General features: G+C 36.8%; 1 protein-coding gene across 2 annotated transcripts in view; it reads left to right on the top strand.

Moving 5' to 3' along the window:
• UNC13C (unc-13 homolog C) overlaps positions 1-27,896 on the top strand; it is a 769,865-nt gene that overhangs the window by 338,254 nt on the left and 403,715 nt on the right. The window lies entirely within an intron of this gene.

The following is a 27,896-nucleotide window of genomic DNA, read 5'->3' as shown; positions in this document are numbered from 1 at the left end:
GAGAGAGAGAGAGAGAGAAACTGTGGTCCCCAGTGGCAGCACCTTGAGCAAGGCTTAACCCCTTTTCTCCCTTTTTTCATTCCCATTGTTATTATTCCATAACACTTTACCTTCCCTCCTTCCTACTGTGGAGTTTCCAGAACCACTCTTTTTTGATAAAAAGACGGGAGCTACATTAATGTATTCATCAGAGTTCATCATCCCCTCAGTGAGATCAAGACTTTTACAACTTCAAGAAATTTTCAAAAGTTCCAAAAAGGTTCAGATGTTGGAGACTTCTTTTGACAGTGGTTTGTGGTGTAGTCTTGAATTTAAAAAGTGATTTTCATCAGTTTTTTAGTACTCCAGTTCTTGTGTTGTCTTATCCCATGATAATCAATTTTTTCTACTTCGTAGAAATGGTTATTCATTTCCCTCCCAATTCTCACTGTTTTTCACACTTCAAGAAGAATATGACCCAGCTGCTAGTATCCTTTGAATGACTTTACTTCCTTTATGAAGCTTAATTGAGCTGCCTTTTTTTTTCTTGGCAATAGTTTGTCAGTTCTTGGTGCTGGTTTCTCACTTCACCTTGTGTTTTGATGTGACTGATCCTATTTCATTGTGGGCTTGAATGTTCCTTGAAACACTTGACTTCCCTCCCCCCCCCCAACATCTTCTTCAGTATCTCTTACAGTAACTGAAATGGCTTTTTAAAAGCTTCAACCTTTGCACTCTTCCTTGGACTAATATCTTCATTCTTAAAAAAAACAACACAGAATTAAAAGCAGTTAAAAAAATGAACAGTAGAATGTGTTTATAACAAATAATTCAGCACTCCGTTGACAAAGAAGTATATAAAGGTGAGAACATCAGAGAAATCTGGTTTATCTGGTCAAGGTCGGAGGTGGTGATTCAGCTTGGAATCGTCAGAGAAACTCTCTCTTTCCCTTCTGCTCCCCCTTTCTTTCTCTCTCCTTTACCTGCTCCTTCACTATCCTTTTTTCTTTCCCTCTCCCTCTCCCACTCCCACAATGGAAGTATGCCACTTGGCAGCCTTTGCATAAAAGTAAACAGATACAGAAAAATTTTGCCTAAAGAGTTTTGAGAATGAAAATCAGCTAGTCCATTACTCCAGGCTGAACCACACCTGTACCAGCACAGATTGAGGAGGCATCTGGAATGTTTTTAATCATCTCTGAGAAGAGATTGTTTTGTTCTCTGTAACTTATTAAATTTGTAGCAGCTTTTTGTTAGGGAATTCTTTCTTAAATATAACTCATCTTGTAATGCTCCTAAAGCCAGCAGCTGAAATAATTTTTCTCAAGTGTCCTTTACCCTGTTCCTTTGCTCAAAAGAACATAAAATGCCCATCAGTAACATATTAGAGGGTAAAAAAGAAAAATGCTCATCCTAGATTTCAGACTCTCCCTTCTCCTAGACTCATTAGACATAGCTCACATCATTCACTCGAGCCTAGATGACCTGTTTACTATTTCCTGCATACATCTAGCTTTCTCTTCCTATGCCTATGTGCCCCACACCCATTACTCACCCCCAGAGATTACTCTTGTCTCTTTCCAGTGACTACCATTACAATCATTACAACTCTCCTTTAACTTTCACGGATGCTACACATATTTTTCTTTCATGATTCTCAGTTGTGTATCTGGTCATATTTTTTTACTATACATTTCTGAAAACCCTTTTTGTTTGTTTGTTTGTTCTCTTGTTACTCCACTAGGTTGTGAGTAGCTGTAATGGTAATTTAAATGGAAAGATCTTTCCAGTTCATCAATAGGCCCATGTGACCTGCATTAATCACATGGAAGCCTAAGTCATTTGTGGTGGGAGGACCTTGCTGAACAGATAGAACAGGAAGGGTGGAGCAGAGCTGGGAGGAAGCTGATGAGAACAGTCAGAGTGGAGATAGGAGAAGACACAGGCAAGCAGATAGCTAGGCAGGCTGGTGGGAGGGAAAGACTTTGAAGGGTAGGTATTCTCTATTTTTTTTGCCCTCAAGTTAATATTGGTGACTCTTGTGGCTGTACTGACAATTCTTTGTGACTCACAGGACCTTGCCTATATGCTATATGATGATAGAGTACTAAATACCCAGAAATATGACACTTCAACCTCCAACACCTGGAAGCTTCATTGTGGAAGTATGGATCTATGTGAAAGTAGTATAGTCTGAATTGCATTCCCCTTGGATGTGTAGGTGCGCAATGAACATTTGTCCTGTTGAGGTCAGGCTTAACATCTGATAATGTATGGTGTAGAAGAACTGTGAAAATATAATATGGGTGAAAAAACCCATACTGACCTTCCTTCAGGTTTATCCAAACCCCTACGATTAAGACTGAACCCAGTTTCACCATATGGTGAAATCATGTGGTGAACTTAATCAGGCTAAACCAGAGCTATAATTTGGTATAACAACAAGGATCTTTTTTCCTAGTGCTGGTTATCTGGGAGGATCCTTTCTCTACTCTGTTCTCCTGCCAAGCTTGTTCTCATTCCTTATGCTTCCCCTAGGCACAGAATTGCTATTTACAGCTCTGAAGTAGGCTAGGTGTAGGGAAAGGCACAGGTGAGGCTATACTGGAATTCACTAGATTAATTCCTCTCTAGTGATTTGGAAATAATGTTATAAATCACTCGTTTTAGTTAAAGAAGAAAATAAAAATAAATAAGATTGCTAAAGCATCTGAGTTAGAAAATGGAAGAGTTTCTACTTAGTCCAAAATTGTGGCTTTACTCCTTAATCCCATAGCCATCCTCCAGATGAATTTCTCTGGAGGAAATATTGAAAATATGAGTAATTTGTATTTGTACATCTTGGTTGAGATATGGATGCCATTGTGTTTAGGTTTATTTTTTTAAAAGCATTTCAAATTATATTGACATTAACACTGTACCTGCACATTTCAGTGGCATTTTTTTATATAGTTCAATGAAGCAGCAGGAATTCCAATTTAAATCAGTGGTACCCTGTCAGCCATGGAGAATCCTGTAGATAAAGTAGATATGCAAAAAAAGCCTGTGGTTTAAGATGTTAATGTTTCCATTGGTTTTTCTTGTGGAAATCATCCAGAGAGTTATTAAAATCATACACTTATTTTTTTGTAAGTTTTATCTTCATTTTATTTTTTATGGTGACCAATAACTTCAAGTTGTAAGAAAAATTTGAGAGAATTACTTCACTGATTCCTCTAGCAACATGATCTGTTTGGAGAGAGTACATGAAGAGAGTGATGACCTTAGAGCCAGGAAAATCTGAGTTCAAGATCACACCCCTAACTCTTATAACCCGACAAAACATCTAACCATCCTGTGCATTTAATTGCTTAAAACTTATTGTTAAGCCAGTATGAAGTTAGCACAATGAGTTCTCATGGCAGGATTTCACCTCTAAATAAGTCTTTTCCATGTGTGCATCTTTGTCTGGCTAGTATATTTCCAAAGGATGCCATTATTGTCTTTTAACTCAGTTAATTTTTGTCATATCTTTTTGTGAATTTTAGGGCTTTGTCATGATCACAAAAATTTAAGCTAGTTTCAGAACTGACCTTATTGAATGCAGATATTCATTTTGCTTATAAAATGACATGGGGTATTACAAATTTATCTCTCTCATTCTAAGGAGTTTCTGCTTTAATGAGAGGAAACTAATTCATGTTGAGTTATTTTGAATTATATTTTTTTCAAATGCACTAATGTTACTGGCAACCTATTCCAATTCTGAAACAATTACTAATCTGCAAATCCTGTTCTGGGTTGTTAGGTATGTGATTGGGTTTCCAGACTGCCCCAGGCAAGACAAACCTGAGCTTTCCTTACATCTTATTCCCTGTCATCCTTTTGAGGTCAGATTTGGGAGTGGTTTGGGTGTAAAAGAATTCATTTAGACATTCATGGCCAGAGGCGGCTGTGACTTGGATGCTGGCATGGGCTTCTCCTGCAGCCATAGCTCCCACCACTACTTTGCACCCATCCCTTCCCCCCCAGATGCTCTTCCCAGCACCTGACACCTCAGGGTAGGTAATTCACCCCATAGCCAGTTTCTGCAAGAAGTTGTCTCCAATAGTCGGAACAAGAATGAACTTAACTAGAAGATAACAAGGACCACGTATTTTGAAAATGGAAAACAAAGTACCTTTGGATTCTCATAAAGTTACCAAAGAATCTATGCTATCAGAAGAGTTGATTACAGAAGGAAAATGGGTCAAGCTTGAACAAACAATTTATGTGAATCCCACTGGTAAAACAAGAACTTGGGAAACTGTGAAACATACTACTAGGAAAGAAGTTCTTTCTGCTGATGGTCTGACAATTATCCCAGTATTACAAAGAACTCTTCATTATGAATGCATTGTCCTGGTGAAACAGTTCAGACCCCCAATGGGAGGCTACTGCTTAGAGTTCCCTGCAGGTCTCATAGATAACAATGAAAGCCCAGAGACAGCTGGTCTTCCTGAACTTGAGGAAGAAACTGGTAACAAAGGTGACGTTGCTGAATGTTCTCCAGTTGTATGCATGGATCTGGGTTTGTCAAATTGTACCATACATAGTGACTGTGATAGTTGTCTCAGAATGATAATGTAGTTTTAGAGGTTTTATGGGAGTTGAAGATTAAAGACAGGACAAGAAATGATTTTATTAATATAAGAGGAGTGTAACAAAGGGAATTCTTTATGGCTTAAGGATTTAAGGATGGGACAGGAGAACACAGGTTAAAAATTAAAGGACAGGAGCATACAGGATAAGGGAGACAAAACCAATTCTTTTGGTACAAGCTAAAGATAAGAGAGAGAGGACTTTAGTATACTTTCAAGGTATAGAATAAGCTATGGAGCTCCACAAAGTACTAGAAAAGAAACCCTTAATATTCTTTTTGACCCTTAGGACACCATTTGTATCCACGTCAATCCATGACAAACTTTGGACTAATAGAGCAATAATATTTTTATCATGTCAAATACCTATTGATATGCTAAGTTATAATTGGGCCAGAGTAGAAGTAAATAAGAATGTTTAAGGCAGTGTCAAACATGGCCTTTGAAAAGGCTTTGGGGTACCAGCACAGACCCTGCCATAGCAAAGCTGAGTAGGAAGCCCTGGGAGGTCTGAAGCAACAGCAGCACTGTAGAATCTCAAACATATCAGCTCAGGAAGAGAGTCCAGTGGAACTGAGTGAGAGAGAACTGCAGAACCCCTAATAACTACAGCACCTGCTCCTGAGACTATCAGCCCAGATGATTAAATATCTGTAAGTCACACACTTGAACTTCTGGGAGTCAAGATGGCAGAGTAATTGGTAATTGCTATCTTCCTCTCCTTGTTGACCTTGAAAAATCCAGAGAATATTTCCCCAGGAAAAATCTGAGAGCAACTGAAGGGGTAAATAGTCTCTTAACCTATGAGGCTAGGAAAATCGCAAAGGGGGGTCCTGTTGCTGTGGCTAAAGTGGACCAGGGAAGGACCAGAGCTGTCCCAGACAGCCCCACCTCAGTGAACCAGGAGGCGATTCTGAGCCCAAGGGAGGTGGAGCCCACAATCTCCAACACCAGGACCCCAAGAGTGCCTCAGCACAGCCGGGGGAATCAGGAAGACACTGGCACAAATGGGGTTTACCAAACACTAAACTTGCCTGTGCTCAGAAGAGGAGACCTTCTGTGGCCAGACCACCATCCCCCACACTTAACACAGCTATCTCCAGGATAACTCCAGGGAAACCCAGAAAGAATTTACCTTGCCTTTGCTTTCTAACACCAGCCAGCTCAGCACCAGGTAAGCTACAGCATTCTAACTTCTAGCTGAAAGACCCAGAGACCACAATACACAAAGACTCAAGTTCTAAGCACAAGAACCAAGAACCATGGGATAGAGCTCCTGTGCCCCAGAAGCAGAGATCCACTTTAAAAGCCAGGAAAAGGGTGATCATCCTGAGCAAGAAGCAAACTAGAAAAGAAAACACCATAAAATCTTTTTATGGGGACAAAGACCAAAACATGAATATCAAAGAGGTCAGCATTGAGACTGTACTTCCATCTGAAACTTCAGAAGGGAAAATGAACTGGCCTCAAGCCCAAAGAGCATTCTTGGAAGATCTCAAGAAGAATTTTAAAAGTCAAATTAGGGAAGTAGAAGAAAAACTGACCAATGATTTTAAAAATATGGAAAAAAGAATCATGGAAGAATTTAAATGGAAAATTAGTCAAATGGAAAAGGAAGCACAAAACCTTACTGGGAAAATTGGACAAATGGAAAGGGAAATACAAAAGCTAACTAGAGAAAATAACTCCTTAAAAGGAACAATTGGACAGATGGAAAAGGAGATTCAAAAGTTAACTGAAGAAAATAATTTGTTAAAAATTATAATTGGGCAAATAGAAGCTAATGACTCTATGAGACATTAAGAATCAATCAAACAGACTCTAAAGAATGAAAAGACAGAAGAAAATGTAAAATATCTCATTGGAAAAGCAACTGACCTGGAAAGTAGATCCAGGAGAGAAAATTTAAGAATTATTGGCCTACCAGAAAGCTATGATGAAAAAAAAGAGTCTGGATAATATCTTCTAAAAAATCATCAAGGAAAACTGCCCAGAAGTGCTAGATCCAGAGGACAAAATTGTCATCAAAAGAATCTACCATTCACTTCCCAAAAGGGATCCCAAACTAAAAACACCAAGAAATATTGTTGTCAAATTCCAGAACTATCAAGTGAAGGAGAAAATACTATAGGCAGCCAGAAAGAAACCATTCAAATATCCAGGAGTTACAGTCAGGATCACACAGGACCTTGCAGCTTCTACATTAGAAGATCGAAGGAATTGGAATATGGTATTCTGTAAGGCAAAGGAGCTGGGACCTCAGCAAACTTGAGCATAATATTTCAGGCAAAGAGATGGACATTTGGTGAAATAAGGAATTTCCAGACTTTCCTGATGAAAAGGCCAGAGGTCAATAGAAAATTTGGTCTTCAAACACAAGTCTCAAGAGAGACATAAAAAGGTAAATAGGGGGAAAAAACTTGTTATTCAATATGGGCAAACTGTTTACATCTCTATGTGGGAAGACAATACCTGTTAATCTTGAGAATTGTATATTAATTATGATATATAAAGGGATATGCATAGACAGAGGGAGTGGATATAAATTAAATGATGTTATGATAAAAACATGATTTATGGGTGTGAAAGGATAATAACGGGAGATGTGAAAAGGAGGAGGCAGAAAAAGATCAATTACATCACAGGAAGAGGAACAAAAACATATTACAGTAGAGGGAAAGAGGGAAAGGAGAGCATCATTTGTGATTTCCTCTCATCTGATTTGGTTCGAGGAGGGAACAACAAACTCAGTTAAGTATAGAAATCTAACTAGCTCTATAGGCAGTAGGAGGGGAAAGGGGAAAGAAAAGAGAGGGGGCTAAAAGGGAAGGAATAAGTCGTAAAGGTAAAGGGGAGTAAAAGGGAGGAGGGCTGAAAGAAGAGACAGAAGATTAAGGGAGGCGGTGATAAAAAATTAAACCTCTATTGTGGAGAGGAAGGGAGAGGGAGAGCTAAAAACATAAAACGAGGGGAAAGAGGATGGGGGGAAAGGCACAGGTAGTAATCATAACTGAATGTGAATGGGATGACCTCTCCCATAAAACAGAGATGGATAGCAGAATGGATTAAAAACCATAATCCAACAATATGTTGTTTACAAAAAACACATTTGAAAAGGGGGGACACACACATAGTAAAGGTCAAAGGTTGGAGCGAAATATGTTGTGCTTCATCTGATGTAAAAAAAAAAGCAGGGGTAGCAATCCTAATCTCAGACAAAGCAAAAGCAGAAATAAATCTAATCAAAAGATATAAGGAAGGAAATGATATCCTCCTAAAAGGCACCATAAACCACAAAGCAATATCATTACTAAACATATATGCTCCAAGTAGTATAGCATCCAAATTCTTAGAGGAGCATTTAAGGGAGTTACAGGAAAAACTAGAAAGCAAAACTATACTAGTGGGTGAACTCAACCTCCCCCTCTCTCATCATGATAAATCTAGCCTCAAAATAAACAGGAAGGAAGTTAAAGAGGCAAATAAAACTCTGGATAAGTTAGATGTGATAGATCTCTGGAGAAAATTGAATAGGGATAGAAAAAGATACCTTTTTTCAGCAGTACATGACATATGTACAAAAACTGACCACGTACTAGGGCATAAAGTAAAAAATAGTTAATGCATCCTTCTCAGATCATAATGCAATAAAAATTATATGCAATAAAAGGCCATGGAAAGATAAACCAAAAATTAATTGGAAACTAAATAATTTAATACTAAAGAATGAGTGGGTTAAGCAACAAATCATAGGAACTATTAACATCTTCAAGTCAATGACAATATTGAGACAACCTACCAAAACTTATGGGGTAATGTGAAAGCTGTTCTTAGGGGAAGTTTTATATCATTGAATGCCTACGTGGATAAAATATAGAAAGAGGACATCAGTGAAATGGTCATGCAGCTGAAAAATGTACAAAAAGAACAAATTGAACATCCCCAAGTAAATACCAAATTAGAAATACTCAAAACCAAAGGAGAGATTAATAAAATTGAAATTAAGAAAACTATTGAACTAATAAATAAAACTAAAAGTTGGTTTTATGAAAAAACCAATAAAATTGATAAACCTTTGAACAATTTGATTAAAAAAAAAGGAGGTAAACCACATTACCAATATCAAAAATGAAAAGGCTGAACTCAACTCCAGTGAGGAGGAAATTAAAACAATAATTAGAATTTACTTTGCCCAACTGTATGCCCATAAATTTGACAACCTAAATGCGATGATGAATATTTTAAAAAATATGAATTGCCCAGATTAACAGAAGAGAAAGTTGAATACTTAAATAACCCCATCTTAGAAAAAGAAATTGAACAAGCCATCAATGAATTCCTTAAGAACAAAATCTCCAGGACCAGATGGATTTACAAGTAAATTCTATCAAACGTTTAAAGAACAGTTAATTCCAATACTATATAGACTATTTGGGAAAATTGATGAAGAAAGATTCCTACAAAATTCTTTTTGTGATACAAATATGGTTCTGATACCTAAATGAGGAAGAGCCAAAACAGAGAAAAAAAATTATAGACCAATTTCTCTGATGAATATAGATGCACACAAAAAAAAATTAAATAAGATATTAGCAAAAAGAATACAGCAACTTATCATGAGAATAATACATTATGATCAGGTAGAATTTATACTAGGAATGCAAGACTGGTTCCATATTAGGAAAACTATCAGCATTATTGATCATATCGATAACAAATTAACAGAAACTATATCTCAATAGATGCAGAAAAAGCCTTTGATAATATACAACACCCATTCCTATTGAAAATACTAAAGAGTACAGGAATGAATGGAGCCTTCCACAAAATAATAAGCAGTATCTACCTAAAAACATCAGCAAGTATTACAGGGATAAGCTGGATGCATTTCCCGTACGATCAGAGGTGAAACAAGGATGTCCATTATCACCACTGGTGTTCAATATGGTACTAGAAATGTTAGCTTTAGCAATAAGAAAAGAAAAAGAAATTGAAGGAATAAGAATAGGCAGAGAAGAAACTAAGTTATCACTGTTTGCAGATGATATGATGATCTGCTTAGAGAATCTCAGAGAATCAAGTAAAATACTACTTGAAATAATAAATAACTTTGCACAATTGCAGGTTACAAAATAAAACCACATAAATCTTCTATATTTCTATATATTACTAACAAAGTCCAATAGCAAGAGATAGAGAAATTCCATTTAAAGCTATGACAGACGCTACAAAATATCTGGGAGTCTACCTGCCAAAACAAACCCAGGGAACTATATGAACACAATTACAAAACTCTTAAATTACAAAACACATAAATAAAGTCATATCTGAGTAAGTGGAGAAACATCAGTTGCTCATGAGTAGGCCAAGCTAATGTAATAAAAATGAGAATCCTATCTAAATTAATTTACCTATTCATTACCATAACATTCAAACTACCACATAATTATTTTCTAGAGCTAGAAAAAATAATATCAGAATTCATCTGGAAGAACAAAAGGTCCAGAATATCAAGGGAATGAAAAGAAATGGTAGGGAAAGTGGCCTAGCCAGACCAGATCTCAAATTGTACTATAAAACAGCAAACATCAAAACTACTTGGTACTGGATAAGAAATAGAGGGGTAGACCAGTGAAATAGGTTAGGTACTCAAGACACAGTAGTCAATGAATATAGTGATCTACTATTTGATAAACTCAAGGACCCCAGCTTCTGGGATAAGAACTCATTGTTTGACAAAAATTGTTGGGAAAGCTGGATAACAGTGTGGTGGAAACTGGGCATAGACCAATTCCTGTCACCACTCACAAGAATAAAGTCCAAATGGGCACATGATCTATATATAAAGACTGATATTGTAAACAAATTAAGGGAGAAAGGAATAGTGTATTTGTCAGATTTACAGAGAGTGGAGAAATTTTTGACTATACAAGAGATAGAGAACATTTTGCATAAAGTGCAAAATGGATAATTTTTCTTACATTAAATTGAAAAGTTTTTGGACAAACAAACCCAATGCAACCAAGATTAGGAGGGAAGCAGAAAACTGGGAAAGAATTTTTGCAACCAGTATCTGTGATAAAGGCCTCATTTCTAAAATATGTAGGGAACTGAGTTAAATGTACAAGAATACAAGTCATTCCCCAACTGATAAATGGTCACAGGATATGAACAAGGAGTTTTCAGAGAAAGAAATTAAAGCTGTCTATAGTCACATGAAAAAATGCTCTAACTCACTATTGATCAGAGAGATGCAAATCAAAACAACTTTGAGGTACCTCATCACACCTATCATATTGGCTTACATTACAAAACAGGATAATGATAAATATTGGAGAAGATGAGAGAGTTGGAACACTAATTCATTGTTGGTGGAGATGTGAGCTGATCCAATCATTCTGGAGAGCAATTTGGAACTATGTCCAAAGGGCTACAAAAATGTATATACCCTTCGACCCAGCAATATTGCTTTTAGGACTGTATTCCCGAGAGATCATAAAAATGGGAAAGGGTCCCACATGTACAAAAATATTTATAGCACCTTTCTTTGTGGTGACCAAGAACTAGAAATTGAGGGGATATCCATCAATTGGGGAATGGCTGACCAAGTTGTGATATATGAATGTAATGGAATACTATTGTGCTATAAGAAATGATGAACAGGAAGACTTCAGAGAGGCCTAGAAGGACATATATGAACTGATGCTGATTGAAAGGAACAGAACCAGGATAACTTTGTACACAGCAACAACCACAGTGTGTGAGGAATTTTTCTGGTAGACTTAGCCCTTCCCAGTAATGCAAGGACCTAAAAAATTCACAGTGGACTCTTGAAGCAAGATGCCTTCCATATCCAGAGAAAGAAATTTGGAATTGGATCACATAATGAAGCAGACCATTTTTTCTTATTATGTTTTGTCTTGTTTTCATGGTTTCTCCCATTCATTTTAATTCTTCTATGCAACACGACTAAGGTGAAAATGTATTTAATAAGAATGTATTTGTAGAACCTATATAAAATTGCATGGCATCTTGGGGAGGGGAGAAAGGTGGGGGATAGAGGGGGAAAAACTAAGATATGCAAGTGATTGTAGAAAACTGAAAACAAATAAATTAATTAAATAAAAAAAAAAAAGGCTTTGACCTTCCTTTGTGAAAACTTAGGGTAAGTTCACCCTTTGCCTTTGTTGAACTTCTATTTGCATGCATATCACAGTGAATCATAAAGCTAATCAGATGAAGGGGTCATTTAAATAGTCTTTGAAATTTACATTTAAAGTTTGAGTTGAAATCTCACCTTGTGCAGATGACATACCAATACCTTTTTGCAGATTAGATAAAATATTCAGTGGAATGTAATGTCATATGTAACTTAACTATAGGAAAGAAAAGTGGCATGATTCCTTCTAAAATTAGCTCTTACTCTGTATTCTCTCCATTTCTAATCATTAAACCATGTAGGCTAGCCCTCATTCTATCGTGCATAATTCATTTCCAATCAAAGTTAGTTACAGTGTTAGAATATAAACAATCTATTATGTATTCAGCAGATTTGCCATCATTCTGGAGACTCCTTTGTAAGTGTTTCAAATGCTTGTGACATATTTCTTAATTTGCTTCTAAAGACATAAGGAATTATGCATTTGCCTATTAGAGAGAAAAGATCAGCATCTGTGTTGTTCTTTGAAATGAATAATGGTAATTTTGTAGTCTTAGTAGGAAGGAAAATTTTAATCAGCTCAGTTATCACAGCCAGAAGATGAGAGAGTTGGCCAGTGGAGCTTGATAGAGGATCTATATATATAATGGTGATCCATGCTGGCTATCCATGGCTCAATACAGAATCCATATTGCTATTGTAGAATATTATCTGCTTTTCTCCCTCATTTCTTAGCAAATAAAGAGTAGTATGACACTCTGGGATGGGCCCTGGAGTAGGAGACTTTGATTTCCATTCTCCATTCCCTCAGTACTATTTATTGTGTTTTCTTAGGCAAGTCCCTTAACATCTCTGAGTCTCAGTTTCCTTAGCTATGAAACAATGTTTGCTCCCTCCTTTCTCATAATGCTTAGAAAAGGGGATGGGGAGAGAAAACAAGGAAAAAGTAATTTGAATTTTTTTAGTTCAGTAAGATGTGAAAAAGCATTGTGTTAATTTAAAAGGCTGGTAAGTCAGAGAAGAATTGTAAATATGAATAATGTTTCTTTGCCTTTTCTAATAAAATCCTGTGAAGGAATAGTAAAATAACATGCAAAGGTGCTTTGAACAATATCAAGGACTATCCAATTGTAAACCATTATTTTTTTATCTTTGATCCCAGTACAGAATTGAAAAGTATATCATTTCATGACTAATTATAACTCTTTTTTTCATATTTAGCTTGTACTGAAATCTGATACATTGGATATAAACTTTCTTTAGGGGCAAGGGGATTCGATATTCCTTTATGTGTCCTAGGGAGACTCATCTTGCTGTTCAAGTAAAGCAGTTTGGGAGTTAGAAGGCTTGGATTGGATGCTTATATTGTCATAGATCATGTATAAGAAAAGCAAATTCAAGGTGATTTAGAAAAAAAAGAGCGTGCACATTAACAGCTAGGGAAGGGTTATGTGGGTTGGAATTAGGGATGGCTTCAGAGTAGAGCTAGCTAGCATCTTGAGCTGCAATCTGACATTCTGAGAGCTAAGAGGAAAGGGTACATTTCAGGTATGGAGATAGTTTTTGCAAATTCACTGAAACACCAGTGATATCTGCTTGTTAGTCCCACTTGAAGCATGTGTCAGTCATACCCCTATATTAACTTTGGCATTCTGTGAGTACAGTGTAGATGCTTAGTAGCTTTGTACACAAAGGTGAAACATTCTCCATCCACATAAGCATGTTGTGAAGGGTCAACCCCTTGTGATTTTGTCTCAGCCTAACCTATGGGGCAAAAAGTGGAGCCGACTGAATTAAACATACGTTAAACTCTGTTGCAGAGTACATATCAAATATTATAATTTTGATTACTTCACAATGCATTCAAGACTAAGATTAAAATGTTAGTGCAAAGGAAATCAAAGATTTAAAATCAGTTAAATTTTGCATTGAGAGGATGTGTAATATAATGCAATAAGAAGTGGACTCAAAACTAGGAAAAGGTGTTTTCAAGTCTTGCCTTTCTCGCATGTGGGACCCTTGACAAGTCACTTCAACTCTCAGGGTTCTAGATAATTCTCTAAGAATATAAATTGCAGAAAAGACCTTGATCTGGGTCGGTAGAGGGGTTTTCCTCATTGTAGAAGCTCCCTATACTAAAAATATCATATGGCCAATCTCCATTCTTAAACTCTAGATTGGGATCATGGAACTTTGTATTAAAGTGAATGAAGCTCTGGGCACAGTCAGTAAGACTTAAGTTCAAATACAGCTCTGGCAACTTAACTGCTTAATAAATGCTTGTTCCCTTCCTCCTTCTCCTTTGTCATAAAATATATATTGTGTAGAAAGTGAAAATTGTTTTTGTAATCTGAGCCAACACATAATGAAATTTAGTGTCATCATTAGTATCATCAAGTAATTTGTCATACAAGATTATACCTCATATGTCAGTAGTGACACTAGACTATAAAGGATATTAATCATATTTGACTAGGTTGGAAAGCTTGAAAATGATTATTTGAGGAATGTGCCATGCAAAGTATATAATCATAAGGATTGCTCTTGAATGTAGTATATAAGCCTAACGAGTTACACATGAACCCAAAATATACCCTATCATATATCATCATTTCATTGGTTATTTCTTCTATGTTTAATATAAATAAATATTGAAAGTTGGTCATCTGAGAAGTAATGTGTTATGGCAGCAAGAATATTGAGGTGGAAGTCAGGAGATCTAGGTTCTAGGCCCATGTTTCACCAAGTAGACCTCCACTAGATCAGTTATAATCATAGAACAGATCACATCTGCTACTCTTACAAAAAAAAAAAAAATTGTGAAGATCTTTATTAGTCCTTTGGTCACTGTTGTACACACATTGTCAGATGTGAAGTCACCATTCAGTTAAACTATCTGAAAAATCATTCATTTGCCCATTTAAGAGATATTTATAAGAATGGGACAGTAATTGCATAGAGTGTGATCATGTGATTTAGAAAAGATGCTATTCCTGGCCTTATGCAAGTTACAATACAGAAAAATAAACAGACAAACAATAAATTGTAATAATAACATTATTAGACATGGGGGATCACTTGAACAAAGGTTAAGAAGTGGAAGATAAAATATTGTGTATGGAGAAGAGCTGTAGGCTAGTTTGATTGCAACAGAGACTGTGTTAATGGGAATGATATGAAGTAAGACTTGAAAAGTAGGAGCGAGTCATAGGAGATTGTAAATTCCCAGCTGAGGAGAGAAATAGCATGGCATATTGATTGGATAAGAGAGCTAACCTTGGCAATAGAAAGACCTGTGTTCAATCCATATTTCTGAAACATGATACCTCCCTGACTATAACAATGTTACTGAACCTTTCAGATCCCAAGCAACCGTCTAAGGCTGTAATAGAATAGTTACCAATCTTCAACAGTCTAGTTCCTTACTTGAATGAGGTACCTTCCTACATTAAATGCATACACACATGCACACACACACACACACACACACACACACACACACACACACACTCTCTCTCTCTCTCTCTCTCTCTCTCTCTCTCTCTCCTAAAAGCAATTGGAAGCTGCTGAAAAAAATTTTTTAATTAATTTATTTAACTTTTAACATTCATTTTCGCAGAATTTTGGGTTCCAAATTTTTCTTCCCCCTTGTCCCCTCCCCCCACCCCAAAACACTGATCATTCTGATTGCCCCTATCACCAATCTGCCCTCTCTTCTATCGTTCCTCTCTGCCCTTGTCTCCATCCTCTCCTCTGTCCTGTAGGGCCAAATAACTTTCTGTACCCCTTTACCTGTATTTCTTATTTCCTAGTGGCAAGAACAGTATTCGACAGTTGTTCCTAAAACTTTGAGTTCCAACTTCTTTTCCTCCCTCCCACCCCACCCCCTCCCTTTGGAAGGCAAGCAATTCAGTATAGGCCAAATCTGTGTAGTTTTGCAAATGACTTCCATAATGGTCGTGTTGTATAAGACTAACTATATTTCCCTCCATCCTATCCTGCCCCCAATTACTTCTATTCTCTCTTTTGATCCTGTCCCTCCCCATGAGTGTTGACCTCAAATTGCACCCTCCTCCCCATGCCCTCCCTTCCATCATTCCTCCCCACCCTGTTTATCCCCTAATCCCCCACTTTCCTGTATTGTAAGATAGGTTTTCATACCAAAATGAGTGTGCATTTTATTCCTTCCTTTAGTCGAATGTGATGAGAGTAAACTTCATGTTTTTCTCTCACCTCCCCTAAACTAAAAAAGTCTTTTGCTTGCCTTTTTTATGAGAGATAATTTGCCCCATTCCATTTCTCCCTTTCTCCTCCCATATATTTTTCTCTCAATGCTTGATTTCATTTTTTTTAAAGATATGATCCCATCCTATTCAATTCACTCTGTGCTCTGTGTGTGTGTGTGTGTGTGTGTGTGTGTGTGTAATCCCACCCAGTACCCAGATACTGAAAAGTTGTAAGAGTTACAAATATTGTCTTTCCATGTAGGAATGTAAACAGTTCAGCTTTAGTAAGTCCCTTATGACTTCTCTTTGCTATTTACCTTTTCATGGTTCTCTTCATTCTTGTGTTTGAAAGTCAGATTTTCTTTTCAGCTCTGGTCTTTTCATCAAGAATGCTTGAAAGTCCCCAATTTTTTGAAAGACCATTTTTTCCCCTGAAGTATTATGCTCAGTTGTGCTGGGTAGGTGATTCTTGGTTTTAGTCCTAGTTCCTTTGACTTCTGGAAAATCCTATTCCATGCCCTTCGATCCCTTAATGTAGAAGCTGCTAGGTCTTGTGTTATCCTGATTGTATTCCCACAACACTTGAATTGTTTCTTTCTAGCTGCTTGCAATATTTTCTCCTGGACCTGGGAACTCTGGAATTTGGCCACAATGTTCCTAGGAGTTTCTCTTTTTGGATCTCTTTCAGGAGGGGATCATTGGATTCATTGAATACTTATTTTGCCCTCTGGTTCTAGAATCTCAGGGCAGTTTTCCTTGATAATTTCATGAAAGATGATGTCTAGGCTCTTTTTTTGATCATGGCTTTCAGGTAGGCCCATAATTTTTAGATTGTCTCTCCTGGATCTATTTTCTAGGTCAGTTGTTCTTCCAATGAGATATTTCACATTATCTTCCATTTTTCCATTCTTCTATCTTTGTTCTGTGATTTCTTGGTTTCTCATAAAGTCATTAGCCTCCATCTGTTCCATTCTAATTTTGAAAGAACTATTTTCTTCAGTGAGCTTTTGAACCTCCTTTTCCATTTGGCTAATTCTGCTTTTGAAAGCCTTCTTCTCCTCATTGGCTTTTTGAACCTCTTTTGCCAATTGAGTTAGCCTATTTTTCGAGGTGTTATTTTCTTCAGCTTTTCATGCTTTTCTTTCATCTCTCTCATTTCCCTTCCCAGTTTTTCCTCCACCTCTCTAACTTGATTTTCAAAATCCTTTTTGAACTCTTCCATGGCCTGAGCCCATTGAATATTTATTTTGTCTGTTTGGGATACAGAAGCCTTGACTTCTATGTCTTTCCCTGATGGTAAGCATTGTTCTTCTTCATCTGAAAGGATGGGAGGAGATATCTGTTCACCAAGAAAGTAACCTTCTATAGTCTTATTTTTTTTCTCTTTTCTGGGCATTTTCCCAGCCACTGACTTGACTTCTGAGTGTCCTCTCCACACCCACCTAGCCTCCAGTTCTGAAAATTTGTTAAAGGGAAGGTGATAGTGTCAGATTTGAATCTTAGGAATATCACTCTGGCAATTGTATGAAGAAAGTTTGTTATATTAAATAAATTTTTCATTTACACCTCATAAGTATATTCATTACCTCAAAGTCATTGAGACATCATCTAGGTCATTGTCTAAATTAAGACTATGCAAAATTATATTAATTATAGCATAATAATAGTTATGAAAATTCTCCCAAGTTTACGCCAATAAACCATTGATTCTAAAAGAAAGGAACTTCTGATAATCCACTGAAATAGTCAGAGACTGTCAGATAATTGGCCTTGTAAACAAAAATTATTTTATAGGGTTTGCAGTTTTTTGGGTGGCTATATGAGCCATTAATTTATGATAAGCTCAGAACTTAATTGTACTCATTATTTCTTACGTTTTGTGTTGTAACTCACTTAAGTTGGAATCTCTTAAAGCACAAGTTCTTAATCTAGGATCCATAGATAGATTTTAAGGGATCGTTGAACTTGGATGGGGAAAAAATATCTTCATTTTCTCTAATTTCTAACTAAAATTTTCCTTTCCCTCAGATTACAAAAGTTGGTAAGAAATCACAATTCTGACATAGTGTCCATCTCTCTTTCTTCCTCTCCCCTCTCTTTCTCTCTCTCTCTCCCTCTCTGTCTCTTTCCTCCACTCTCTCTCTTCCTCCTCTTGTCTCTCTCCCTCTCTCTTTCACACACACACACACACACACACACACACACACACACACACACACACACACCAGCCATTATTAAGGACTCCCATCTTAACTGATAGGAGTCATGTCTTACTCCACTTTGTTTCAGGCACTCAGTATAGCATAGAGCTCTTTGCAGGCCCTTCTTAACACTCTTCATTGGTTAAAAATAGACTTTTGGTTGTTATTTAAGTTTTCAGTTGTGTTCAATTCTTCATGACCTCATCTGGGGCTTTTTTACCAAAGACACCAAAGTGGTTTGCCATTTTCTTCTCCAGCTCATTTTACAGATGAGCCAACAGAATTAAGTGACTTGCCTAGGGTCAGTTCAGTAACTGTCTCAAGCCAAACTGCCTCAAACTCAGAAAGAGGACTCCAGGTTCTAACTCCAGGATCAGCATTCTATCCACTGTGTCTACAAATGTACTGCCAACAATTAATTTTATATCCTACCAGCTCATAGTGCGTTTTGCACTTCTAAAATTTTTTTTATTTAATATTTTCTTTTCCCTTAATTACACGTAAAAACAATTTTAACATTAAAAAATACTCAATTCCAAATTCTTTCCCCTTTCTTTTCTCCTGTTCCTTGAGAAGACAAGCAATTTGATATGTTATATGTGTGTAGTCATGTAAAACATATTTCCTTATTAGTCATATGTATTTCTTAACAATTAAATTGTTCTTTTTCTTCTCTTGAAAAGCCCCATCCCTCTTTGCTCGCTTCCTCTAGCTGTCTTTATAGCACTCTCCTCTAAGAAGTCTCAGAGGTTGGTTTGATACACCCTTGCTTTACTACTGGGATAATATTTTAAGAAATGCAATTGTTTTTTATGAGTGGAAACGTTTTCCCTCTTAGATCCTCATGTTTTCTTCTTCCCTTATGTGAAGTTTGCTATTCTGTTCTGATACTCTAGCTTAGCAATAAACTTTGAAGCTGTCATTGATTAGAATTGGACCCCATGGACGAATAAAAACCAAGAGGCATGAGAGAAGCTTTTCTGAATACACTTGGAAAATTAAGATAAATAACAAAAACTGAGCTTTTCTGCTTTATTCTAGCTGGATCCACATTCCTGATGTATTGCTAAACATATGGCTAATATATGTGCTATATACCAGTGGTGTCAAACTCAAATAGAAGCGATCCCTTTGGGTGTCATGTTGACCACAGATTAACATAGTCTATGTTGTGTTTTGTTTTCCTAAGTATATTTTAATGTGGTTTGGCTGTAGTTTTGTTAGACTCAGATTTGACACTTTTGCATACCAAAACCAGAAAAGGTAATTAGATGTCACATAGTATGAAAAATTGTCCCTATTGTCAGTTGAAAGAGTTTTGGTGTAAATCTCATAACAAAGCAGAGAAAATCATTTTTTTTTCAAATTTAATCTCTAATGGGCCTGGTTATCTTATAGGGAATTTTTCTTCCACTCTGGCTTGTATCAACATTGGAAACCTGGGACAATACATGTAGGCTACTCTCCCAGTATAGCAAGAATAAGTCCCTACGTATTCAGCATAGCTTATAACATTAGAGTTATTTATTTATTTATGTATAAGGTTATTTATTTATTTATTCATGAAGTTGTTTATTTATTTAAAGTCCATGACCCCCAGATTAGGAACCCCTACCTGCTTTGAATTTTCCAGTCTTTTGATGACATATTCCATTGCAAGATAAAGGAAAAATTCCACAGATTTATTCTTCCTTGGCTTCCACAGTTCTTTATCCCTGGGCTTTTTGTCTTTTCTGTCTTAATAGTTCTAGAAATGAAAGGGACTTTAGGTGCCATCTAGTTGAAACCCTTTATTTTAAAAAAGACACTATGGCCCAGAAAAATTGGGTGACTTGCCTAAGGTCACACAGATAAAAAGTAGCAGCACTCAGGCTCTCTGACTCAAGACCCAAATATCTTTCCTCTATAAGGCACTATCTCTGTCTCAGTTATTAGCCCATTTGTCATCTGACATTACATTTCTTGTGATGGAAATGCTTTATTTTCTCCAGTTACTTATGAGGAAAAGAACAAAAATTTCCAGCATTTACTAGAAGCAGTTCTGGAAATAGTCTATGCAGTATCAATGTGTACTCTTGCCTTACCTCAAAAAGGGCTTCAAAATGGTTGAACTGATATTTTCAAATAGCATTGCCAAACCAATCAATTCAGAAAACATAAGTCACTAAAAGTAAAAAAAAAAAAAAAAGTAATTAGCTTTGTCCACAAATCCTTAATATAGGGAATAGAATATGTGAGATCAAAAAGAAAAAAAGCAGGGCTGGTAGACTTATTCATAACTGACTGCTTAAACCTTTGTGCACTGGTACCTTTCTCCTACTGTATTTATTGTCAGTTGCCTGACATGTCCTTTCTTGGAATGCTGCTATGGAGTGGGTTAATGTTGAGTTGGAAAGGGGTGATGTTGGAAGTGACAGTGGTTGGAAGATGGTCAGAGTGCAGCATGATGGGTACAAGTCTAGAGATGTGGTAAGTTAGGAATACAGGTGCTGCATCCCAGTTTGAGGAAGAAAAAGATGAAACAGCAATCTGAAAGGGAGGAGAAGTTTCATTCAAAATATGCTATGATGTTTAATGCTAAAATGTTTGAAATGGTTTCTGGCAAGATATCTTACTGCTTGAGTAACTTTGGATAAGTAAGCCTACTGCTGTGGGCCTCAGTTTCCTCATTTGCAAAATGAGTGGGTTGAGCTCCATGGCCTCTGCTGTTCCTTCCAGTGCTAAATCTGTGAGCCTATAAAACTTACCTGAATATAGGCTTAAAAGGGTACTTTGAATCTTATAACTTTAATTATGGTTTTATAATGAAATATCATATGTGAGAGAAGTTTAAAAGATAAAAAAGTGAAATCTGACTAATTCTTGATGAGAAATTATTGCCTTTTCTCAGAAGATGGGAATGATTAGAGAACTCTTAATCTGGAGAGACCAGTTAATGGAAAGGAAAGGTTGAAATTTTGAGAGGAAATGATTCTATCATCTTAGAATTCATTATAGTCAAGAAGGGGAGTACTAATCATAATCAGCTATATATGTTATACTTAAAAAATAGCAGGTTTCAATAAACTGAGATGAAAGATACTTATCATCATTTAGCCTAACTCTCAGAAAGGGAAGATGGTCAAGAGGGAAAGAAATAAAGTTCTGATGATATAATTTCAAATGAACCAAATGAGGAAAAGAAAAGGAAAGGCATATAAAAATAAATGTTATCTCATAGGGAGTTTTCTAATCCATTTTAAAATGCCATGTACAAAAGATGAAAGCAGGGATGCTTAACCAAAGAAGAATATCAAAGACTGGCATGGATGAGTAAGAATGGTATAGTGCATATCATAATGAAAAGTTGAATAAACTAAAACTAAAGCAAATTGCAAATATAGATGCCATAAATCCCAGGCTTATATGCATTATACTGATTGATCCCCATTAAAACAATGTAATTAGATTTTTCAGATTATAGGGGACTTATAGGGGAAAATGGTAAAGACTAGAAGCCAACAGAGGTTATTACAAACAAATCATGCTAAAATGACTTCATTTTCTTTCAGAGTTTTTAGAATGACAATCAGGGAAGTTCAGTGGATTTCATAACAAATTTTGATAGTCTTTGGATAAAAGCTTTTGGAGTCAGTTTGTTAACAGTGGTAAGTGTATTTGATTTAGGGTCAGAGGACTAGGGTTCACATCCCCACTCTTCTACTGAATTTCTCTGAGACATTGGGCAAAGTACTTATCTCTGGGCTTCACTTTTTCCAGTTCTTCATGGGGAAAACAAAGTCGTAGCACTCAATAAAAGCAGTATTGGAGACAGCCTATGCAATAGCAACATATACTTTTTTTTGTTGTTGCATCTGACTCTTTGTGACCTCATTTGGGGTTTTCTTGGTGAAGATAACGGAGTGGTTTCCTTCTCCAACTCATTTTATAGATAAGGAAACTGAACCTAACAGGGTCAAGTGACCTGCTTAGCATCACAAAACTAGTAAATATCTGAGGCTGAATTTGAACTCAGGACTTCCTTTCTCCAGAAACAGTGCACTATCCACTAGGCCACTTAGCTGCCCCTATGTATACTCTTGGCCTTCCTCAAAAGGATTTTAAAATGGCTAAACTGATGTTTTCAAATAATAAAGCCAAACCAATCAACTCAGAAAACACAAGCCACTAAAAGTCATGAAATAATTGATTTTATGCACAAGTGCCTAAATTGGGGAATATGTACGTACAAAATACAATATGCAAAATACAAAATATGTATATACAAAATATATATGTGTATGTATATACCAAATATGTATATGTATGAATATGCATATACCAAAATATATATAAGATCAAGAGTTTGGATTAGATCATAAGATCAGCAGATTTCTGGTCTTAGGATCCCTTTACACTCTGAAATTCTTAGGGAGGCTACCCAAAGTTTTTCTTTCTGTAGTTTATGTCTACTGATACTTATTGTATTATAATTTAAATGTCTTAGCATTATTATCAAAATAATTTTGATCTTTAGACTTATGTGGAATGGATATGGCTGTGCTCATGACAGATTGTGAAGGATAAGCCAAATATTTGCTAGAATTAATGGAAAATACCCCATGAAAGAGTCTTTGGGCCCCTTCCGGGTCCTTGCACCACACTTTGAGAATTGTTGGAATAGGTGATCGATAAGGCCTCCTCCACTTTTAAACTGGTGGTGGAGAAATTTTGGCTGGATGATAATACAGTAAGATACTTGGTTAAATGAGGAAATGTCAGTGGGGAGCGGGTAGGATAGTCTGTTTGTGAGATGACATAATATCATAAATGATGCCTAATAGATTCAGTTCCTGCATGCACACACACACACACACACACACACACACACACACACACAGTGCTCCATTGCTCCATACCATTACTACATTTTCTCAGTTTTGGTTAATGTTATTATGTGAAATTCAATAAACCTCAAGAACATTGTGAAAATGGCCCAAGGTTCTTTTCCTACCCCTGTTCTGTTCAATATTAAAAAAAAAAAAAAGATTTAGGAAAAAACCATAAATTTAATATTTGTCAAATTGAGACAAAGCTGAAAGGAATGGTGAATGCATTGAATGTCAGATTTGGGATAGAAAAAAATTTCCAAAAGGCTATAAATATAGGTCTAATCTAATAAAAATGTATTTTAATTGGGTAAAAGGCAAAATCTTGCACTTGGATTGAAAGTTCATTGGCATGACTAAAGGAACAGAAAGATTTGACTAGCAAGCAGGTCCTGTGAAATAGCCTTTGGGGTTTTAATGAACTGCAAGCATGATATGGCTGCCAAAAAAAGGCAATACAGTCTTAGCATATTATAATAATAGAGGACGAATGCAAGAAACCCATACTTAAAGGAGAAAAACAAAAGGCTCCAGCAGTCCTTTAAAAATAAGAAAGATGATCATCTTATCTTATTTACTGTGACGAGTCACACCATAGCTGGGTCATTGTGATCTATGGTGGATATCATATTTTAAGGGGGATATCAACAAGATGGAATACAACCAGAGGAGGACAAGATAGTAAGGGCTCTAAGACTGATGTTATATGAAGAACATTTGAAAGAACTAGAGATGACAACTGCAGAAGAAAAAAAATTCAAAGGGATATAATAAATGTCTTCAAAAATTTGAAAATCAGATATGTGAAAGAGAAATCAAACTTACTCTTTTCTTTATTTGTTTGTACCAATCAAGAATAAGTGACTTTCCTAGAATCACCCAGTTAAGTGTCTGAGGCTACATGTGAACTCAGGTCCTCCTAACTTTAGTTAGGTGGTTAGTGGTGCTCTATCCACTGCACCTAGCCTTGTTCTGAATGCCTAAAGAGGAGAATTAGGAAGAAAGGGTGAAAGTTGTAGGAAGGAAGAGATATAATAATAAACTATTCAGAATAAAGAACTATTTTCTAACCATTTGAACTACATTAAGGGAAAGAAAAAAGGATTGGATTGCCACATTAGATAGTAAATTCTCCATCACTGGAAGTATTCATGCAGAATTATGTGAAATTGAATACTAGTCAGGGAACTGGTCACATAGGCTGACCAAATTCAGGAGATTCAGTCATGAGGATGATCCAGGGAATCAGATAAGTAGGGGAAAGGGACCAGAGATGAATCTCCCGGCTAGGAGGTTAGGGAAGGTGCTCAATGAATGTACAGAGGCTGACAGTCAAGGCAGGCAATAGGCATATTTTAAGCTTTTATTTTGTGCAGGGCTAAGCATTAAAGATACAAATAAACAAAAAGATAATCCCTACCCTCAGGAAGCTTATATTCTAAAGGAGGTGAGAGGAGGTGAGGAGTAATACATAAAAGTGAAGAAAGTAGAAGAGAGTACCCATTTGAAGGTAGGGTGTTGAAGTCTAGAAAGTCACAAGCACAGCTGGTGGGGAGATGAAGGTTAGTTGGCTTGGGACCTTCCCCAAATGGAGGAACTTGCCATTTGGAAAAGGGATATTCCAGGGAGAGAAGGTAGATATTCCAGGGTGACGAGGTCCCAGGTGTTGGGCAAAGCTGAGAATGCTTTTGAGGTGTAAAGTCAGAAGCACATCCAGAAGAGGATGAAGTGGCCAGGGAGTCCATCTTATAGTAAGTAGACTGAAAGTCAAAGAATGTCATGTCTCCCTGAAGTTATGGAAAACCTAACAGAGTCTTGACAGGTCCAGAGGTTTGAGCTCTGATGAGGCAGACAGGTAGTGCTAGAGGTTGGATAAAAACTCTGAGGGACAGATAGTTAGGTCAGGGAGGCCAGCTTATGATACAGGCAGAGGTCAGCCACTTAAATGGACAAGTCAGAGATGGACTCTAACATTGTTGACTGGAAAACAATTGAGGAATATTTTGTTCAGTTTAGGGGAAGATTGTTCATTCAAAAATTCCTGAGCAGTTTCATAAAGAGGATTATCCTGATAATGCAGAAAAGTGGCATGTTTCAGAATCAAGTTTAAATGTTTTGATCTGAGGGTCTTTTGTGCAATATCAATGCTTCAGACTTTTACCAGGGTTGATGTAGAATGTGTTCATTTCCCCAACATGTAACAACTGTTGCCCCCTTTTTGTCAAATAAGACATTAAAGAGATTTGTGGGGACAGTCCCACCCTCTGACTCTGGAAAAATGTCTAGAATCCCTGTGCCAGGGTAGCATCTCCTCTTTCTTTTCTGCCTACTTTACTCTTTAGGTATGAAGTTGCATTATAAATCTGTAGACTGAATCTGTCTGGATTAGTGATTAGTTTTATATTACTCCAAAATGGATACCAACGTTTTCTCATTTGCTTTTTCATTTTAATAACTAGCCTTATTTGTGTTATAGAAAAACAAAGTGACTTTAAACAAAAAAAAAAATTATCAAGTTACGACAAAATGAATAAGGTTAATTTTCTTTTCTTTCTATTAATTAATTAATTTTTAGGTTTTAACATTCATTTCCACAAGATTTTGAGTTCCAAATTTTCTTCCCATCTCTTCCCTCTCCCACCCCAAGATGACATGCATTCTAATTACCCATTCCTCCAGTCTGCCTCCCCTTCTATCACTCCCCCTCTTATCCACTTCCCTCTTACTTTTTTGCAGATCAAGATAATTTCCATATTTCACTGCCTGTATATCTTATTTTCCAGTTCCATGTAAAAACAATTTTTAGCATTTGTTTTCAAAACTTTGAGTTTCAAATCTTTTCCCTTCTTCCCTCCCCACCCATACTCATTGAAAAGACAAAAAATTCAACATAGGTTATATTTGTGTAGTTATGCAAAACACTTCCATAAAAGTCATGTTGTGAAAGACTAACTATATTCCCTTCCATCATATCCCCTCCACTTATTCTATTTTCTCCTTTGACTCTGTCCCTTTTCAAAAGTATTTGCTTCTGACTACCCCCAATCTGCCCTCTCTTCTATCATCCCCTCCCTCTTATCCTCTTCCCCCTTACTTTCCTGTGGGGTAAGATACCCAATTGAGTGTTTTTGTTATTCCTTCCTTAATGAGAGTAAGGTTCACTCATTTCCTCTCCCCTTCCCCTCCATCACCTGTTTTTTGTGAGATAATTTTCCCCATTCTATCCCTCCCTTTCTTCTTCTCCCAATATATTCCTGTTTCATCCCTTCATCACTTGATCTCCCACTGTCTGTGGGCCCAGAGCTCCTGAAGTAGCTGCTGCTGCTGCTGCTACTGCTGCTGCTGCCACCACTGCTGCTTTCACCACCACTTCTCCTGCCCTGTGTTTGGGGCTGGACCCAAGCTAGAAGCTGCTCTTTTACCCAGGTTCCATAGAGTTTTCCCACTGACCTTCTATGCTGTCTTTAGGTTTTGTGGTTTAGTTCCAGACATCTGGAAACTACCATAACTGCCAGTGATTCAGTCCCCTGAGGCCTACTGTGGCCCTGTCTGTGCTGGTGTGGCCTATGCCAGACTGCACCCTGCTCCCAGCCCCATGTGATATACTCTTCCTGTCAACCATTTTTGTTTTACTCTGTCATACTGTGGGCGCCATACCTCTAGAATTTGTTTAGAGTCGTTTTTATAGGCATTTGGAGGGATTTGGGGAGAGCTCAAGCAAGTCCCTGCTTTTACTCCACCATCTTGGCTCCAACCCTCAATATGTTTTTCATAGGTACTTTTTTTTAGGAATGGATAACAAAGAACTTTGAATGTATCTTTATGATAGAACTCTCTAACTAGGAAGACTTTGATTTGTGGGTTGCATTAGGGTAGAATTGGTGGCTTTTGGTGATTTCTTCATTGCAGGGGCATGAACAATGTGAGACCTGCATCAAAGGTAAAAATATTCATATTTCAAATCAACTTTCCCTAATTGCTACTTGTGTTCTTTATTTTCAGTCATTTTTCAGTCATGTATGATTCTTTGTGACCCCATTTAGAGTTTTCTTGGCAAAGATATTGGTGTGGTTTGCCATTACTTTCTCCAGAATTACTATATATAGAAATATCCAAATTAAATATTTTTTAAATCACAGTATGAGTACAGTCCACCTGATAGAAAAGGGATAATCATCCATTTGAATTGATGAAGGAGCATAGTCCAGGGGTTCTTAGCTTTTTGTTGTGTCATTGCCTTTTGACAGATTGGTCAAACCTATGGACCCCTTCTCCCAAAAAAAATGCTTTTAAATGCATAAAATAAAATGTATAGTATTACAGAGGAAATCGATAATATGATTATCAGAATTTTTTTAAGAAGTTGCAGATTCCAGATTAAGATAGCAATAATAGCTAGCATTTGCATAATACGGTAATAGTGTTTACAAGGTACTTTATAAATATCAACTCAAGACAACTCTGGGAGGTAGGGGATCTTATTATCCCCATTTTACATATGATGGAATGGAGGAAGAAAGAGCTTAAATGACTTGTCCAAAGTCATACAGCTAGCAAGTGTCTAAGGCCAGATTTAAATTCATCTTCCTGATTTGAGCTCCAACACTATTCTCCACTGAGTCTCCTCGCTGATACAATTAAGAATCACTGGTAATTTAAGAGCTGCTGATATAGTCAGACATTTTACTAAATATTAAATTGGATTTTTCTGGTGCCTTAATCACTTCAGAACTTATATTAACTTTTCTAGGTCATGTCTAACTGAATTAGTGTTCTGGACCATCTCTAGCAAACCAGTTCCCTAGTAGATTGAGTTTGGTACTGGGGCAGAGTACAGCACTTGC

Source organism: Notamacropus eugenii, chromosome 1, assembly GCF_028372415.1.
Source record: "Notamacropus eugenii isolate mMacEug1 chromosome 1, mMacEug1.pri_v2, whole genome shotgun sequence".
Classification (NCBI taxonomy): domain Eukaryota; kingdom Metazoa; phylum Chordata; class Mammalia; order Diprotodontia; family Macropodidae; genus Notamacropus; species Notamacropus eugenii.
The sequence above is the reverse complement of the archived record's forward strand: the minus strand, read 5'-3'. Positions and strand labels throughout refer to the sequence as shown.